The sequence below is a fragment of the Dinoponera quadriceps genome, unplaced genomic scaffold, assembly GCF_001313825.1.
Source record: "Dinoponera quadriceps isolate SergipeBrazil2010 unplaced genomic scaffold, ASM131382v1 scaffold942, whole genome shotgun sequence".
In the NCBI taxonomy this organism is placed as follows: Eukaryota; Metazoa; Arthropoda; class Insecta; order Hymenoptera; family Formicidae; genus Dinoponera; species Dinoponera quadriceps.
This window is the reverse complement of record NW_014555154.1, coordinates 673,300-692,245: the sequence shown is the minus strand read 5'-3', so window position 1 is coordinate 692,245 and position 18,946 is coordinate 673,300.

Sequence of the window (18,946 nt, the reverse complement as noted above, 5' to 3'; positions counted from 1 at the left end):
ACCATCCGAAAAATCGCGCTGAATTAGCGTCTTTATGCAAAGTCCGATTTTCATTTTTTTTTGTTTTTCTATCGCGATTATCCTCGCGCTCTTTTTCACGGCGTCGCGTGCGTGCACCGGTGTTTCCGACGAGGCGTCGAAAACACGCGTGACTCACTCGATCAATGATTAGGCACCTCTCGAATCTCTCCCGATCGATAGCCGCCGCGTTAGAGATTGCAATCGAATCACCGGCGTGTCATACGACGATCACGTGAACGTAATTTCGCGCAGCATTCGGCATGCAGCTCTTTCTAACGGCATTCCCGATTGTTTTTCCCCGCAGAGCCTCGACGGAACGGACGGGGAGGTGGTGCCGGCGCAGCATTGGGTGAGTGATGAAAAGAAATATACCTATATTACACCAGACGCGCGAGTCACTCGTGTAATTAGGTTAAATCGTAAGTTGAGTTTCTGCGGGCGCCTCATCGGCGCCCAACGCGGACGAAGGAGGCGCTCGAATGATCTCAGAAAACGCTCGGGATCGTAATCTTTACGAGCGGCGTTATTGAGGATGATGATTTTACCATGTCGACGCGGACGGTTGGCGTGAAGCGCCTGCGTCTTCTCGCGATGTTTCCCCAGGAGCTTTAGCTCCGTCCATTCGACATTTTTCTTCACCTTTAAGTAGAACCAGACTCACGCGCGGTTGGACGTGAAATTATATATGCATAATTATATATATATTCGTTCGGAATTAAAAAAATATTCTCTATAATCAATTTGAGCCTCTCTAATGATAATATATTAAAAATTGACGACAATCACACAGATATTGTATCATATCGATAAATGAAAATCGTAACGAATTAATGTCAGCGAGCGCGAAATAATATTTTTTTTTACATTTCTCTCGATATATATGTATATTCGCGAGAACGGGGCCGATAAATGATCCGACTGACGAAAGTGCGTGCGCGCCGAAAATTCGACACCCGTTACGATAGCGTACGTATACTATTACAAGCGACAGTTTGTAATTCAATGTCTCACATCGCGCAAGCGAGAATCCACGAAATTAAATAACAATCGGGACCGCTGGCGCGGCGGCACATCGAAATTGTTGTTTAGAGTCTCGCGTTAACTCGCATGAGAGTCGGTTTATAAATTATGTTTATTGCTCGTATATGTGCATGTGCACATACACGCGCGCGCTTGCACGGATGCGTATAAAGGAGCGAGAGAGGCCAGACCTTTCGTAAACAGATATAATATCGATCGATCGTAAGAAATTCAATATTTGTCGTTCGCCGTGCGTGACTTTCGCACAAAGAGAAGCAAATTGTCTTCCGACGATCAAACAGACAAGCAGCTGTATAAATCCTACCGATGTATCCATTTAACTGATTTATTAACAGATAAATCGCGCGCACGGCTTCGTCAAGGCCCTCGCTTCTTCCCGTTGAGAGCGTGTTATGGAAATACGAAATTCGGAGGTGTCGTAGTCGCGAAATATGAAATATGAAAAAAAGCAACGAACTTCTCCCCGCACGATTACCTAGACGTGCGATTTGATCCTCTAATTTATATCGAAAATTTAGTTTTACCTTAAATCTGCAAATTTGATGCAACTTGAAAGACCGATGGGAAATTTCGAGGGATTACGTCAAGGTTATTATTATCTTTATACGCTATAAATACAGATTAAATATGTGCGATAAGCGGACATTAAATAATAAAATAATGAACAAAGAATAAATATAGGTAATCGTAATAATAAGTAAATTATAAGTACAGGCAAATCATGAGATGAATTTTGGAAATTAAAAAAATAAACTTTATTTTTTCATAATGTGGTTATTATTACGTTTCGTGCGTTGGAAAGTTCGATTGGCTTTGGGGAATCAAGAAGATGAAGAAAAAATAATTCTGAGAGGAGGGTGGGAGACTATTGTTAAAGACACAAATCAACGCTTGCGAGATGTAGATTTTTCATTTTCTGGTTAACTTGTGATTTAAACTTAAACTAATGATGATGCAAAAATTACGTTTTTTTATTTATGGCTAATCATCAAACTAATAATTTTGTAGCGGCAACTTCGAAAGTTTAATGATTAACCATGAATAGAAAAATAATTTTTACATTATCATTAGGCTAAGCCTAAACCACAAGTTAACCGGAAAATGAAAACCCAGGACATAAAGTAGTCCCTAAATCTCGACTTAGGTACACAAAACGCGTGTGACGGTCCTGGTAACTCGGATTGCGTCGAAGAGCCGCAATGTTTTGAAAGCATGGTTTGTTGTGATCTCTCCGTTACCCAATGTACGCGTCATTGATTTAGCTGGCGACACGAGATGATGTAGCCCTTTTTATCTGTTGTTTTTGGTATTGTCGTGTGTTTTCCATGCTACGTCATTATGTTTTGACCCAACGAGCGACGCACATATCGCGACGCGGAGTACATGTATCGGTGTGTTAATCATTTTAGTCGGAAGATGAAAATATGTGTTAAGAATGTATCGCTCATAAGTAAAAATAATGAAAAAATTACAAATTAATTTACATATTGTATTTAAAAGTGACACCAAAACTTTGACAATTGGTGCATAAATATAGCATTAATAAAAACAATAGAAAATTATATTCGAATTTATAATATTATATATATATATATATGTGTCTACCTCATTTTCGTTTCAAATAAACATTCATTATTTACGTAGTGAGATAAATGTGTAGGAATTTAATTTTGAAGGAATTAAATACTAAATTTAGCCTCTTTGAGGCGCCATTGAAAATACAGCACTAATGGACAATATATTCTTAATATCAATGAGCATCCGGAACGACGAAATAGCAGAAAGCCAGAATGGAGAATACAGAATGCCGAGACGCGGTAAACGATTGTATTTCCAGATGTGTCAGATTATTTCTTACATGGAGTGTTTCCGATTTCATCAAATTTTATCCGAACGATGAATTTCATCAAATTTTATTCCAATCGATGAATAGAAAAAAACCCGTGTTGAAATTAAGTATTTACTTTGAAACCGTCATTCATACTCCGTTTTTAGACGAATTTTCGCGCATCTTGGAGAATGTCGCATCACAATTCTCGCAAATTACATTTCGATTTACGAATAAATATATCCGATAGAAGCGAAATTACCCGAACTAGACGCGCCATCGTGCTTCCTTCGGAAAAGAGGCCCCCGTTGTCGTGACATCATAGAAATGAAAACGATAACAAATATGAAACGGAGTTACGCCAGGAATAGAGGGAAGAAGGAAGAGAGAGGGGAGTGTTACAGGATAAATCCACGACCGTGTCCCAGCGGCCGTTGAAGATCGCCGCTAATCCACGCGATACGGCGTTACCGGCGACCCCTCGGCTCGTATAAGCCTACCGCGATAATTTATTCAGCGGACGAAACTACGCGATTACGTTTCTATTAGGATATAGGCACCGACGGCGTCCTCGAGGGTGCCGTAACCGTGCTCCCGAGCGGCTCCTACGGGAATTTCACTTATCGTTAGCATCGTCCGTCCCGGCCCTCGTGTTCCTCTCTTTCGAGCCCTTTCGAACGTGCCGGCCGGTCGCCGCCGGTGGCGGTGTTAAAAAAAACATTTCGCGCCGTTTCCGAAGGGAATAAATATCCCTCACGCCATGGAAAGGCCGTCCCGCGCTCCGCCTCGTAATTTTCGGGGCGACCACGGGTCGGTGACTCGCATAATCAACGCGTCCGCTGCAATTGAACGCACGTATTCCCGCGACTATCGTAGCGTACCCCAGGAATCACCGGGTGACCCATCAGCCGTAAATTCCGCGACGAAATTGCGATCGATTTTTGCCACGTTTCCGGACGATTTGGATCGTCGGACGAGCGCGGAAGACGCGAATGAAATTGCCGTCAATTGCAAGAGAGCTTGCAATCGATCGTGAAGCGAATTGCGCGACGGGCTGTCCGACGAGTCGATTCGACGAGATCTTTGAATTCGGTAACTGTCGACGTCCTGCTGTACAACCGTCGGTGCGCTCAATCAGCGCTCCGGAGTGGCACCGGTTGAAAGGACATCCGGTGGTATCCAGGACGCTCGATGCGTCTACATTGTTCTTACCTGTCCGAGGAAGAGTTACACCGGGGTATAACGTGTGTACGAATTTCCGCCGCGTCGACGGTGGCCTCGAGCGAAACCTCGTCGCGCGGAGGAAAGAATCGGCCGATTCGCTTGGGATCCTGCAACTCCCCGCGAGTCTTTTCGTTCGGGGCTACGTGAGAGGCGAGCATCGCGTTTGTGTGCACGGAGGTCACGGCAGACCATATGGTGTCGCGTGCTGCGGTCGCCAGACCGTGCAGCAGCAACCAGCAGCCGCCTCCCTAGCGAAAGTCTTCCGTGGCCATCAAGCCCCTCTATAGCTCGGACCATCGCGCCCGGACCGATGGTTTCACACTAATTCGCGGCTTCGTGGAATTTCCTGCGAGCCTCTCGGCCGATCCGCACGAAGCCGCCGTGCGTAAGCTCGGCGCGTGCAAATTCGATCGACACGTTTGCTCCTCGACGCTCTTCTCTCTTCCTTTTAATTCTTTTTCATCGTAGCACTCAGCATCGTAGCAACGTATCGAACCGCGTATCTCGCGACGTTCTTCACGTCTTCCCACCGTCAGTCGCTGCTGCCTTCTCGCGAGATTCAAACGTTTTGCACGAGCCCCTTCGGACTTGCTTATCGAACGGACGACAGCTCGAGGCGAAGGTTGCAAGTGCGTCTTTTGACGCGCACGCGAGTACCTGTCTGTCTGCCTCTACACGCGCACGTCGCCGCGGCGGCGTCCGCGAGAGACAGCCGACGTCGCGCTTACTTTGTGGCATAACAAGCAATACTGGTTTTACCGGCGGGCAGGTGTTTACTTCAGGTAGCCGTAATTAGTGGTATCCTCAGGTTTTTACGCGCCTCTTGGATCCTTTATTTAAAGCGACGATTATTCGTTTATGCGATACGCCGAGCCTCGTTTTCTACCCCACCGAGCCGATAAGTCTCGGTGTTTAATTTCTTAATCACGGTGATCGATCGCACTTTGCGGCGAAAAGGGGCGGAGAGGTGGAATTCATATTTCGATTTCTGCCAACTTTGTCACGCCTTGTGACTATTATTAGATCTCGTGGAGCTCTCTCCTTCGAGAACGAACGGCGCGGCCGGCGCATTTCGACGCTCCGTTTACCGTCCGGCTAATTGCGCACCCTCCCCGCGCGCCTCCGGGGTTAATGAAGTAATCAAGAAGTTTTTAAACGACCCTTCGTAGTCAAATTGCAGGTTTTACATTTAATTGCCTCGTAAGTTCTGCGATCCGCGGACGTTCACTGTCGTTCTCTTGCCCGTTTGGCGCGCGATACGAAAATATCGCTGATGAAAACCGGCGGAAACGCGCCGTTCGTTTATTAATTAATGGATAAGTTTCGGTGACCGTTAATTTTGCCTCTCTCTCTCTCTCTCTCGTCTTCTTTCGACCACACCGACAAAGTGTTTCGTACGTTTAATCGCGCGGCGAATTTCGATCACGTTTTATCGCCCGCGCGTTCCATGAAACGCTCGACTCGAAAGAGATAGAAACAGAGAGAGAGAGAGAGAGAGAGAGAGAGAGAGAGAGATACGCTTTACCGTTGTCGGTTTCTCCTTCGTTTCTTGCCTGCCGTGAGTCGATATTAATTCGGCAGAGAGGATTTCGCGAGAACCGCTCGCGAATTAAGTAGAGGCTCTCAAGTCCGAGTTCGCATCCATCGTATTCAGTCATGCAAAATTAGCATAAAGCACCGAGTCAGATAGCCGTACGATAATTAAATGTCAGCGAAGAGATCCCGGCGAATTAAAAGCGAGTGGATTATATAATTTTCGTCGTAAATTTTCGTCGTGCGTAAGCCGGCGTCTCAACGACGGCGCCGAATCATTTTGATCTGAGTGTCTCCCTACGCCGATTTCTTTTTTTTTCTTTTTTTTTTTCCAATCATACCGTTGAAAGTATCTCCCCGAAGTGGGCGTTCCCCTCGGTTTTATTTGAAAGGCGCGGCTGGTCGAATTTCGGTTTTCGTCGAATTTCGTCGATATTGGCGTTTTCGCGCCGACGTCGCGAGCGACGCTCGGAGAAACGCCGTATCATTTATTTAATTGCGCACCTTGTGCTTTATAATGACCGGTTGCTGCGCACCGTGGGACCATTTCGAAAACGAAGCTGAGCCACTGCTTTAAGAGGCGTCATAAAGTCCGACGTCCCCCTTCTCCCCACCCCTCGCGGTCCTTCGCGGGATTACGAAGTCGATTCCTTCGGCATTACGTGCATTCCCGAGGTTTTCAAATTACAGGTTCTAGTTTTTCGACGCTCGCTCTCGCGGCGTAGACGCGCGGAAAGTGAAGAAAAAAAAGAGAAGAAAAAGAAAGAACAGACTTCTTGTTTTACGCATCGACGGTGTTCGCTCGTCGGAGCGTGCGAGATGGAAACAGACGCGTTTCACCGCCGGGCGTTTGTAGACGTTTTGCGCGGAATGCAAGAAATAATATCTAAATAGGCCGCGAAGACACCGAATTGACCGAGAAATTGGCCGTGGGGAAAAAGGTCGTCGCGGTAGGTCCGAGACACGTTTCGGTGTAACGGAGTGTCCGCGTTTATAACATTTTAAGCGAGAAGCCGTCGGTTTTATTCCCGGCGACTCCGTAATTTACGCCGCGGGAGGAGATAATCCCGATGATTGCGCAATATTAAATCGCGCTGAGATGCGCGGGCACATTATTTATCAGCGAGAGATCGAGATTTATCGAGCGTGAAACGACGTCGATGAATAGCTTTCTGGGATCTACCTCTTTTTCCTCTCTATCTTTCTCTATCTACCTATCTCTCTCTTTCTCCCTGTGTGTGTCTACGTCTCGTATCGCGCCCGTGCGCGCCTATCCGACAGGAGTATGTCCTGTCTCGTCAGCGAATCAATTATCGAGAATCGCGTGCGAGGCGAGTCCGATGAGCGGAAGAAGGAGAAAGAAGAGGAAGAGAGTGCGGGGCAGAAGGAGAGGAGGCAGAAAGAGAGAGAGATAGGCGACTTACTAGAGACGTTGAACGTTGTTTGACGGGCACCTGTTGCTGGTAGCACACCGACGAGTACCACCTCTCTTCGGTATGCACCTCTCTCGCCCAACCACACAGTTCCTCTTTACCTCCCTCTCTCTCTTTCTCTCTCTCTCTCTTTTTCTCCATCTTTCGCTCATTGCGATCCTTTAGTGGCACATACTGTTTCATTCTCGTGTGTTGTTGCCTTCGGTTTTGTTTACTTCGGTAAACCACTTTGTCGTTTCTTTCGGAAGCGAAGGAGGACGCATAGTGTCGCGGAGAAAGCCGTGAACCGCCTAGAGTCCCGGCGCGAGAACGAGGTGATTTGGTAATAATTCGTAGAGTATACTTTGCGCGCGTCGTCGTCCGCGTCATCGTCGTACCTGTGAGATGGTAAAGCGGGCTTTATAAGTTACGAACTCACGCGTGTTCTCCTCGCGTACCAATATGCGAGTCGCGCCGTCGAATTATCAGCGACACTGTCAGGCGAGCAGTCGGGCTACCGGCGTTTGTTCGCGTACAGTTACGCGGAGATTTAACGTGCTTTTTCGCCGTCGCCTTTACACGCTGTTATTGGAAATAGCGGGTGACGTAACGCGAATAGCGCGCGCGCGTTAGAGAGAAATCCGACCTTTTTTTTTATTTACGCGGCGCGCGGGTTTCGTCACGGTAATAGTCATGCAAAGGTCGTAATTTCGCGTGTTGAAATCGCCGAGATGCATGCGGCCGAGAGTGCGTTTCGCGATCAATCCGGCCTGTTATCGGGATCGGTAAGTGCTTCGTGTCGCTGTATTGTCTGAATCCTTTTGTGCCTCGGATCCTCGTCCTTCCTCTCTCGGGCTTTTTTTTTCTCTCTCTTTGTTTTCTCTTCCCCGCCAACTTCCCGGTGGCTGCGACGGCGACACGTGTACGCTCTCTAGATACGTTGACAATTTTATTACTCGCTTAAAGGTAGAGTAACTGCAACCACCGCGATTACAATGGGTCGTACATGTCTCCGACCGGAGGAGCAAAAATTCTCCCGGAGTTAATACAGCGGCGGTGGACTTCCGAGTCGATTGTCCCGGCACTTTTTTAATCCGTAACTCCAATGCGCGACCGGTGTTCGGCAAAAAATGTCGCGTATCAAAATTGCTTATCTGATATCCATTGTACGGAGATTCCTCGGCGGGGAAAAATGAGAGATCTCCCGGCGTGATATTTGAGATATGGTAATTTTCCAGCGGGTTTTATGTCGCGGGTAGACACGAATCACGATAATAATGCGAACGGGTTTCGCGAACCACCTCGCGGAAGCAGAAAGGTACTCGCGCTTTTATTCGCGCACATGGTGACTGCGTCACGCGCATTCCAATTCGGGAGATTGCTGCTCAACGCGTGCGCGTGCGCGCGCGCGCGAGATAAATACGGTGAAATATGAACGCCAGGCACGAGTACTTGTCAGCTCGTGCAAAGACGTAATTGGATTATATTACGCGGCGGGCGCACGGGTTGATACCTTTTTCGTTGGTACCGTTATTTTTCCGAAAATTACAGCTTTCCACCGATGTGCCGGCTGTGTCGGGAATATTGATACGCTTTGCCACCGCTCACGGGGATATTATTCGAGCCCTGTTGTACATTACGTCGCCGCGATAATCTGCAATTTCCGATGCTAATATCCCGATTATCGTAGATTCTCGTAACGATATGACGTAACGAACGGCGGGGATCGCATGCGATACTTCGAAATATTCCAATCGTCGGCGCATTTTGTCCTCTCACTTCGACTCGTCTATCTTTACGGCCGAATCGCTTTATTTGCAACTTCCATTATTTTCACCGCTTCTCCTTTACTCTCTTCTCATCCTGCCCTCCCTCGCGTGCAAACTCGCCGCAGTGTACAGAGTACACAGAGCGCCTCGGGTTTATGGAGTGAGTTGTCGACTTACACCGGGTAAACCACCCGGCCAACGGGCTGACGGTGGCCGTCGGGGCGGCGGAGAGTCGGCTGAAGAGCGGAGAGAAGGAAAAAGAGAGAATGAGAGGGAGAAGGGAGGCCGTGGATACGATCTATACACATACTTTCCGCCATCGAGCGCGACGGTATCGCGTATATGTCTTCGCCATTGCCGCGAATTAATTCATCGCGAGCGTAGAAACGTGTCATTCGGGGAGAAACGATTAGTTCGTTTGAAACGCGTAACGAAAAGTAACAAAGAGATCTTTCCGCGCTTTTTGGAGAATTTATACCGTTTCCGCGGGTGAGACACGATTGTAATCTGCGATAAAAAATGCGGACGAAAGATAAATTGCGTGAAATTTAAGTATCCCGGTTGATTACTCCCCCAGGGCAGGATCGATTAAATTTAATGACGCAGACGCGTATTAATTAATTATTTAATTAACACACTTTACTTCATCAGATATCTCTCGCGGTGGAGATTGTTAATTGTTAGGTGGTTCATATCGATTAATCTCTTTCTTTATATCGATCATACGCCTCACATGGAGAAGCATGTAATTCCAGATAACATGTCGCAACGCGGACGCCCTCGCACAACCCATTTGTCAGTGCTTCGTTACACAACGCGAAGTGAATTTTATTCTAATACAGAAGGATGGCGGCCTATTGTAAGCATTACAGATTACAGCGACGCGCCATACATCGGCGCCGTTGTTGGGCCGTGGAGTATATACGAAATACCGTGCAAGCCGACCAAAATGCACGCGTGAGCGATAGTTTACGGTCATTGTGGGATTATCGCGATAAATTATTGCGTATATCGCAACTGCGCTTATCGGTATGCCGATAGTATTAATTGGGTCGTCGAGATTATTACCGGGAATGTATCAATAATAATTACTAGCCCGCCGGGGTGGAAAAGGATTTCCGCCTGGAATCGTGACCGATCACCTTCGCAACGGAGCGGTTCGTAAATAATTCGCAAAGTTTCAACGGCGTTTCTTCGTCGTGTTCCCCGATATCGGTCGAAACTTTAAAGCCACGGAGGCTAAAGATTACGCTTCTCCGACGGGATACTCAGTAAAATCATTGGTACGCGTATTCATTAGGCGACGTTGAAGAACGATTAACGAATATAATATTGATTAACTCGGTATATAAATTATTGCACTTTATGTTCCTTCTATCCCCCGTAACGAAGCACGGAAGACTCGGTTCGTATTATCGCACGTTCGTGTGAACGGTATATTTGCCCGAGAGACACAATTTTTTGCGGTATCGCAGAATGGCAGGAGGGGGAGGGAGGATGGGGGACATTAAGCGAGAGATATCATCGTGCCACGCGAGAAGGAGAGAGACGTTAGTTGCGCACCCGTTTTAAGGGTTGAAAAGTGGCCCATACGGTCGGTCCTATGGATGGCTGAGTTTTCCATGGCGCGTACACGGATAGCTAACGATCCCGTCGTCCACTTCTCTCCGCCCTTTCATCGGCCACCGACGCGTACGATTAATCTATTACCTTTCGGCCGGCACGAAATTTCGAGTGGTTCGCTATCTACCGCGCCCTTCCAAGGGGGTCACGTGGCTCGTACGCGGGGGTCTTTCTACTCTAGTGGGCACTCGTATTCTTCGCGTATCACCCGAGATCGTTTTCATGGGGGATTAACGACCGCGGTGAGAACTCCGGTGAGCCAATTAACATATCAATGACGTTTAAACGGATTCTCCCATCGCGATCTATCACCGGCCTGCTCGTATTGGCGTGTATTATGAGTGTGTTTTCGCACGACGAAATCTCGACGGAACGGAAGCGAGGTTCTATCTCCGCTCTGTAGTATCTTTCTCCTTTCTCCTCGACAAATGCATCCGTGGAACAACAACCTTGTTGATTCTATCGCGCAACGGAATCGTGACGGACTCGAAATGCTGGAAGGGCGGCATTTTCGAGTTTTATACCTTAGTTATCTCATAATGCACCACCATGCATCGCTCCAGATTCAGACGGCTGAGTTATGGCGCATACGGTGAGAGTAATTTTTCCCAAGGGGTAAGCGCTCTTTTCTCTTTCTTTTTTTTTTTCGCGAACGCAATCGAGGCGTGCGAAGATCTCGAGAGCGCCACCGCGTACGCTCATATATCTCTTCATTGGTCGTGTACACAGAGTCGCGTGTGTGTGTGTATGTTTGTTCTACATGCGTAGCTTGTGTTTGCTCGATGCGTATAGCTCAGCCGAGGGTGCGGGATGATACGAGCTAAATCGAGCACCACCCAAGTGTGCTTCATTTGTGGCGTAGCGGGCTGTGAAATTCGGGGATAGTTATCTCTCTCTCTCTCTCTCTCTCGCTCGCTCGCTCTCTTCGCCCCCTCTTTCTCTCCCTCTATCTTCGACCTCGAAACGCCGCCACCCCCCGATGGCTCACAATGATTTGTCGGCTGTCTGGCCGGACGTTATCGAAAATTCGACGGCAATCTTCCTCGTTGATACTAAGCGCGAGTCTTGCGGGGATTGCGGGATTATGCAAAGCCCGCATTTACGGCGTGTTACGCGAAGCGAATTATTTGTATTATGTCAGGTATATTACACGACCGTGAGAGAGGGTACGTATCGGTTTGATACGTACGTCGGAATTTCAATGAGTCTCCTCCCGGATAAACGCGCACGTTATAACTCGGCTTTGTTACATCGGGTATATGTAGATGATGCAGCTCGGTAAGCGAATCGCGATCACGAGTCAACAAGCGAATTTTCCTCTGGTTCTCGTCGTAGCTGATACCGCCGGGTTCCCCGAATAGGTCCCCCCTCGTGTAACGCTCACGATTAAATGAGCGTAAATAAAGGAAAAAGAAAAAAATGCGCGGGAAGGATCCGGATCGGACGCACGGCGCAGGAGTGAAGGGTGATACAGAAATCTAAAAATAGGGCGGTAGATCATGGTAATCGCGAGTAATTAACGATCCAACAGCCGTAAAACATTTCTTCCCCTCGAGTGACGCGTCTCTCGCGGGTTATAATCCGTCGGAAAATATAAAATGACGGCTCCGCCGGAGCATAAAACCAGCGGCAGGCCTGGGGCGGAAAGGTACAGGTCGCCCTGAAAATCGAATACGACCGAGTGGCGGTGAGGAGCGCGCACGGACCGGGGGATGAAGCCCCCCCCCCCTAGAGGTTTCGTACCGGCGGAAAGCCGCGAGATCGTGTGTGCAAACAGCCCCCAGAGCAAACAAGCCGTGCTCCCCGTAGTGAGCTTATATTATCTGTTTCGGCGTGTACTTAAGGGATACCGCGTCTCTTAAATCTTTCCGTAGTAGCTGCATTTGCGTCGCGTATTATGCATTTAATTTCCTTTCGCGTACATCGCGCGGAGTTACATTAGAGGCTTAATCGATTTCGACGTGACGTCGCGATGACGTCTCACTCGAGGACGCGGAGTACGTTGCAAAGGGCAAAAAAGTTACGGCGATAAAAACGACATTCGAGAACGAGAATGCTTCGCGATAACATTTTTCGCGTGACATTTTTATTTCGCGTTTGAAGTTTTCAGAGAGAGAGAGAGAGAGAGAGAGAGAGGGAGAGAGATGTAATAATATGTATAAGAATATACATAAGTTCGTCATTGATTAAATAATTTTATAACACCGTCGGACATGTATGTGTGAATCCATTTCTGTCTCGAAGGTAATTTCGGAGTCGCGTGGATGATTCTATCACATTAAAGAACAGATTTGGACATCGTATTTGAGTCAACGACCAGGGAGAAACCTGAGACCGTTTCCATTTTCTGACCTGAATTTTTAATTATCCTCTCAGTCTCTCTCGACGAGGTTACAGTCTCATTCTCCCCTTATCCTTTCTCATCGGTGTGCGGTCGTCACGCCTACAAGCCTCTCGGAAACTATCCGCGGTACGCGAGAAAACTGATTAGAATTTTATTATCACGAGCGACGGGGAAAGAAAAAAAAGGAGGGAAAACCGTCTCTCGAAGGGCAGCATATGGCGCGACTAGTGAGCTGCTCTCCTACGGCTTTTGAAGTTTCGGGGATGAAAGAGGCCGCCGTTCTTGAGTTTACTTGACTCTTGTGCCTCCCCCTCGGTCCCGAAGATTCCCTCGTTTTCTTTCTCTCTCTCTTTCTTTCTTTCTTTCTTGCCTTTTCTCTTTCCCTCTGTCCGTGAATACTCTTCTGTCACTTCTCCTTCTCCTTCTTGCTCCTTCGGAAGGAACCTCACTCACGAAACGAGCTACAATCCCTCGTTCTATCCCTCCGAGTGTCCCGGAGTTGTCTTTCGAAGTCTCGGAACGACTACCGTTACGGAAGACGTTGGCCAAACATCCGTGTGAATCCTTCAGTCAAGCTGGAAACGCGACGAGAAAAGACGGAAGAGCGTGTATGAGATATTTCTTCGTTTTCGCGGAGCGTTTTACCTTCGTCTGTCCCCCGTAATATGCATTATACAAATAACAATTGCGAAAAATTTCCAATCGAGAAAACTATATTTTTAGCTGAGATACATTTTTATAATTAGCTCTGATATTTTCGTAAGTAGTTCTTTTTATACTATCAATTATTTGTATAACACACCATAGAGAATAATATGTGCAATAATTAATGATTCGATAAAGTTATATGAACATAAAAAAAGTACCGAGATACATGCGTAATTTGCGTAGCATCGCCGATTCTTGTAGGACGTAGCGATATTACAAGAACGGAGGATATGTTTTAGTAAGAATCGGGATGCGGGAGTTCTCAAAAGGGACACAGAGATACGAGCGTCCTGGTAACATCGAAGAGCTCGGCGTATATATCGAGCCGCAGGAAGTTGTCCCGGGATTCTTTCGCGGCGCTCCCCCTCGGCGAGTTAAGGGTCCTATTTCGTGAAGTGGTTTCCTTCCTCCTCTCTTGCTCGAACTAATAGAAATTTCGGGGCTCGGTACCTTCTCGCATTCGGGTAATGCACCCTAAGTACTGCCATATAAGATAACAGTAAGTGGAGCAGCGAGCCCTGGGACGGATAACGTCTCGCCTTAACGTCGCGGGGTTTAGTCATCGTGAGTGAGTTTAGCGCGTGTGTGTCGGCTGCGTTTAATAATTTATCCAGCGGCACGAGTGCGCCGCTTCACCTCGCCTCGCTTTTGTCCTTGTCATTCGCGTAGCCGTAGCAGTCATTAGGCGAGGACCGATTGACGAAATCGAAAGATCCGCAAGGCGCGTTATTTCCGACGTTTCTTCCGGAGCGGGTTTCTTCCGCTCGTGACGAACAGAGAGGAAGAGAGCCCTGGTTATATCGCGAGCGAAGACTGATACGAATCGTGGATAGTGTTCCGCCGGTGGTTTGGTATTTCTCTCCCGAGGTATCGACTATAGTTCGACTCTCGGGACATGCACTACGTACACTATACACAGGATGGGTAGACTAAGCGACGGAGGTTGGTACTAAATCTCACCCTAAAGCATCCCTACCGAGCCACCCCTAACTACGCTACTAGTGCTCCTGCCACCCCTCGTTCAGTGTCGCGCATTGGCGTAGTAGCGTGTTCCAGGACCGCGCGTGCTCTGCCACTGTACATCGGCATGTCGCGACTCGTTGTATTTTTCGAAGCGGCTTCCCTTTTCGGCTTGCCGAAAATTACGACGGACGCGTTTCTCGCGAAAATTGAACACGACACGATTAAATGCGCGATAACTAAAAACGTATTACTTAAAAATGTGGCGCGGATTCGGAGTGTAGATTATTTTTCGACGTGCGACTATACAAGGTAGGAGTAGATTGAGAAATTTAATGAGAGAAATCGACAGGTCGATCGAGATCACACGAACGACGGGAAGTATTGTGCAAAGAACGGATAATCGTCGCTGTACAAATTGAAACGAAGAAACGTACAACGATAAGACGTAACCTTCCCGTAGTGCTTTAGTGAATTGTCGACCGTCGAGTTGCAGGATCGATAAGATGTGGCACTTTGAGCAAGAAAGGGATGCGCGATAAAAAAAAAATAATAATACAAACGTTCTGCGAGCGAAGGAGAGATACGTCTTTCTCGATATGGCACTCGGCTTTCGTTCCCTTTTTAGGGTACTTACTCGTGTGTCGGTGTACGTTAACTCGAATCTATCACAGGTCGCCGTTACGACCACATGTACAAACGATCGTACAGCGATCAGGATTCGTTAGCTGATCTATATTTGGACAAATCGATCGACGGGAAAATACACCGTTACGGCCTCGATTAAGGCTAATCGGGATTAATCTCGCGAATCTTACAACACGAGAACGCTCGCTTCTGCTCGTGTCCGTCCTCGTCCTCGAGGAAATTGAATGGAATTAATTCGAAGGATTACATGACGGGCCTGGTAATGATAAGCCACTGAGATTCTTCGGGCAAGCGTGATTACGCGTGAAATCTCGTTAATTCCGTTAATTAATTCGCATCCGCGACGACGTCCTCGCGTTTTCGCGAGTAACCGCTTCCCTCTGTACATATCGGTGCGCTTAATTAATATTAAATTATAATGAAGTATCGGGGAAACTACTCTCAAAGAAAAGCAATTTTCTATTCCTAGCATTGATAAGGTATTGAACTATTGAACACGAATCGGAATAAGCTCTCGTTGCAAAGAAAGAGGAAGAGAGAGGGAGAGAGAGAGAGAGAAATACCACCCACTGCGTCGGGTTTAGCAACTTTGCGCGGAAGTGCTCCACGACGCACGTGAAAACGTACAGGGTGTTACTTCCATTACGCCACTTGGTTAACAAGAGGTCAGAATTAAGCCGTTCTCGTCGCATGCTCCCGAGAACGATTTCGTTTTCCGTTCGGCTTACGCCAGTGGCGCGGCCCCAACCCACCCCTATATACCCCGTCGCCCTGCAGTTAATGTGTTCCAGGGTGGAACCCTGCCCCTCCTCTCCCTTTACCTTCCCACCCCAATTTCAGTTCTCTTCTACCGCCCACCCTCCACCCTGCCCCCTCGAATCCACCGAACTCAGGATCTCGGCTTTGCCTCCGCGAGAGAACGTTTCTCTCGCTTTTGCTCTCTCTCTCCCTCTCCCTCCCTCCCCTTCTCTTTCTCGTTACCTTCGATTCGCTCGTTCCTTTCTCTCTCTCTCTCTCTCTCTCTCTCTCTCTCTTTTTCTCTCCCTCTGTCTCCTTCGCCTCTCCTCCCTTTAGCGTGCCACGATCCGCGGCTCTCTTTGTTTTAGAAATTAGAAGAGGATTACCGGGGATCCCCCTTTCAGCTGCGCTGTTATTAACTATTACCTTTTAGCCATTCACCCTCGGACACGATATCCACGAAGGGGTTGCGCCGGGGGAAATTAAATCGGTTTCGCGGAAGTTTTGCTTCGTCGCGCTTTTTACCGCGAATTTGCTCTCGGCGAAATACCGCTGTGTTGCCTTGCTTTTCGTCTTATAAGGGTATATTCGCGAGTATTTCTCTGCAATGATTTTCGTCGATCGCGCTGTTACTGCCGTGTCGCGTCTGTGGATGCTCACTTCGCGAATTATCGATAAAGCGTAAATTAATCTGCGACACGGAGAGAGAGAAAGAGAGAGAGAGAGAGAGAGAGAGAGAATTCCCGCGCGTCGTAGCGAAAGTTCCCGAGTGATAAATTCGAGCGATAAGTTTCGAACAAATTCACTCTTATCGCAATTATCTACTCAGGCGACCCACGTAGATCTTACTCGAGCTCGTTATTCGGCGCTAAGGTATATCGGCTATGCGGTGTCATAGAAGAGCTCCTAAGCTCGTACATCGTGACGCTCGCCGGCGATGACGACGACGACGACAACACGGAGACACCGAGTTCCGTTTTCTTGCCGGCAACGTTTTTGTCGTATCCCTGCGCTCGCGATCGCGCGCGCGCTTTCGTTCGCTCGCGTCAAGAGAGGAGACGAGAGTCGGAGAATCGACCTCCGAGAGAGAAAAAGGAAGAAAGAGAAAGAAAGAGAGAGAGAGAGAGAGAGAGAGCCACGATCTTATTATTTTTTTCACGCTCTCGAAAGGGGGATCGCGCGACGACGAGACAACGACGTAGAGAGAAGAAGAGAAGAAGAGAGGCGTTCTCGGGTCGACGACTCTTCGCCACCTTTCTTCGTCTCTACTTCTCTCGGATATTCTCCTCTCTTCGCCCTTTATTCACTTCGCCGTCTTTACACGACCTGACAAGGTGCGGAAAGAGCGCGGGGATGCCGCGGAGGCGCGCGTTTACACAGTTGGCCAGGCGAGGTTACCTAATTATTTGTTGGCCGTCCAATGACGAAACGCCACGGTGGTAACACGTCGTGTCTCTTCTCCTCCTCTCTTCTTCTTCTTTTTTTCTATTATTTTTTGTATTCCCGCGTGCGTTTCCCGACGAGTGCGCGCGATTCGGCGGAATTCTTTTCGCGCCGGCGACGACAACGCGACGATCGATATACCGTGCCGTCGTGAAAGTCTCACTCGCCGTTCCGGTCATCAGCAGCGACTTAATATTTTTACCAAGAGGGTAGATATTCGAATTACTTCGAATTGTTCAGAGGATCCGTAAACGAAAAGAAATGTGCAGGACCGTGTCTCCCGAGGCGCCGAAAATGCGTCTCTCGCGACATCATTTTCTCGTGCATTTTATTTCTTCATCGGACTTCATCCGACACTTCCATCGGGTCTGACGTCGCGTCAGATGAAAGTATTTCATTTACGCGATCCTGATGTCAGATAACTTGGCGCGACGAGGTGACTTTTCGAGGTAACGCTGACAGTGTTAGCGACAATTAGAAACATCGCACGCGTGTCCGCGGTGAGAATTTTTGAAATTCTCCAGACGCGCCGTTCGACGCGTCGAGGACAATTCGCCGCGTTGATTTGTCAAAATTCGCCGCGGAAGATAGCGCTCCCGCGGCGCGAGGCCGCGCGATGATCGATACTCGGGTTGCGCTCTGCGAACGACGCGCTTACCTCCTTATCAGAGAGTCGATAAACGAACGTTACGTAATTATTTAATTAAATTGTGTCATTATTTGCGTTACCGGCTATAGTCCCGCTGCTGGCGTGTTTATCTTATTAACGTTTCTCCGTGCGGAATTTTGTCGAACACTGCGCTCTCCTCCCGCGTACCGTTCTTATTGTCACAACAACGCAGACGAATTTATAAGTTGGTATTGATAATTGTGCATTTGGTTGTTTTTTATATTCCTCGTTCATATCCCGCATCTTACACTGATTGGTCAACGTTTTATCGGCACCCTGATGGCACATTTTCTTTAATCTTGGAAAAAAAATGTCGCGCTTTAATGAGCTTGTAATGATAAAATTTTAATGAGGGGTTTAAAATTATTGATTGTATAACTCTTGCGGGATTAGAACGCCACGGGTGTCAGGCCGATAATCAAAGAACGAGTTCTCTTCGTCCCTGAGCGTGTCTCGACAGGCAAGTACGAAAGAACTTTTAACTTTATGCTGCCGGTGCTCCATTATACGTAACCGTCTGTCTTTTGCTTTTTTCTCCGCTTTTTAATCGTGCTACGAACAATTTCTTATTTTTTACATCTAATGCAGCGAGTTTATCGATGTTATTTTCACTACTTCACGACTCAACAATGTTCAACCACATTTTTTTTTCGAGCACAAACAACTCGTACTCGGTGAATCCACTTGGACGTATTTTTCAATGTTGCAAGGAGAAACGAACGGTATATAGTTTTCTCAAGGGAAACGTATGGTTATACGCGCGGACGTTGCCTCACCTTTACGCTAATAAAACACCCCGATCGAGTCGCGTTGAATTAGAAATTACATCGTTCCGCGCTCTCGTCCGTCTTGAATCGAAATGAGATCAAGTGTCTTCAATAAAGCGGCCGTCGACAATTGATGTCAATTGTCGTCACATTGTATCGGCGAGCTGTTTAACCGGCGCGGATACAAACGCAAATGCACCTATACATCGCGACGGCG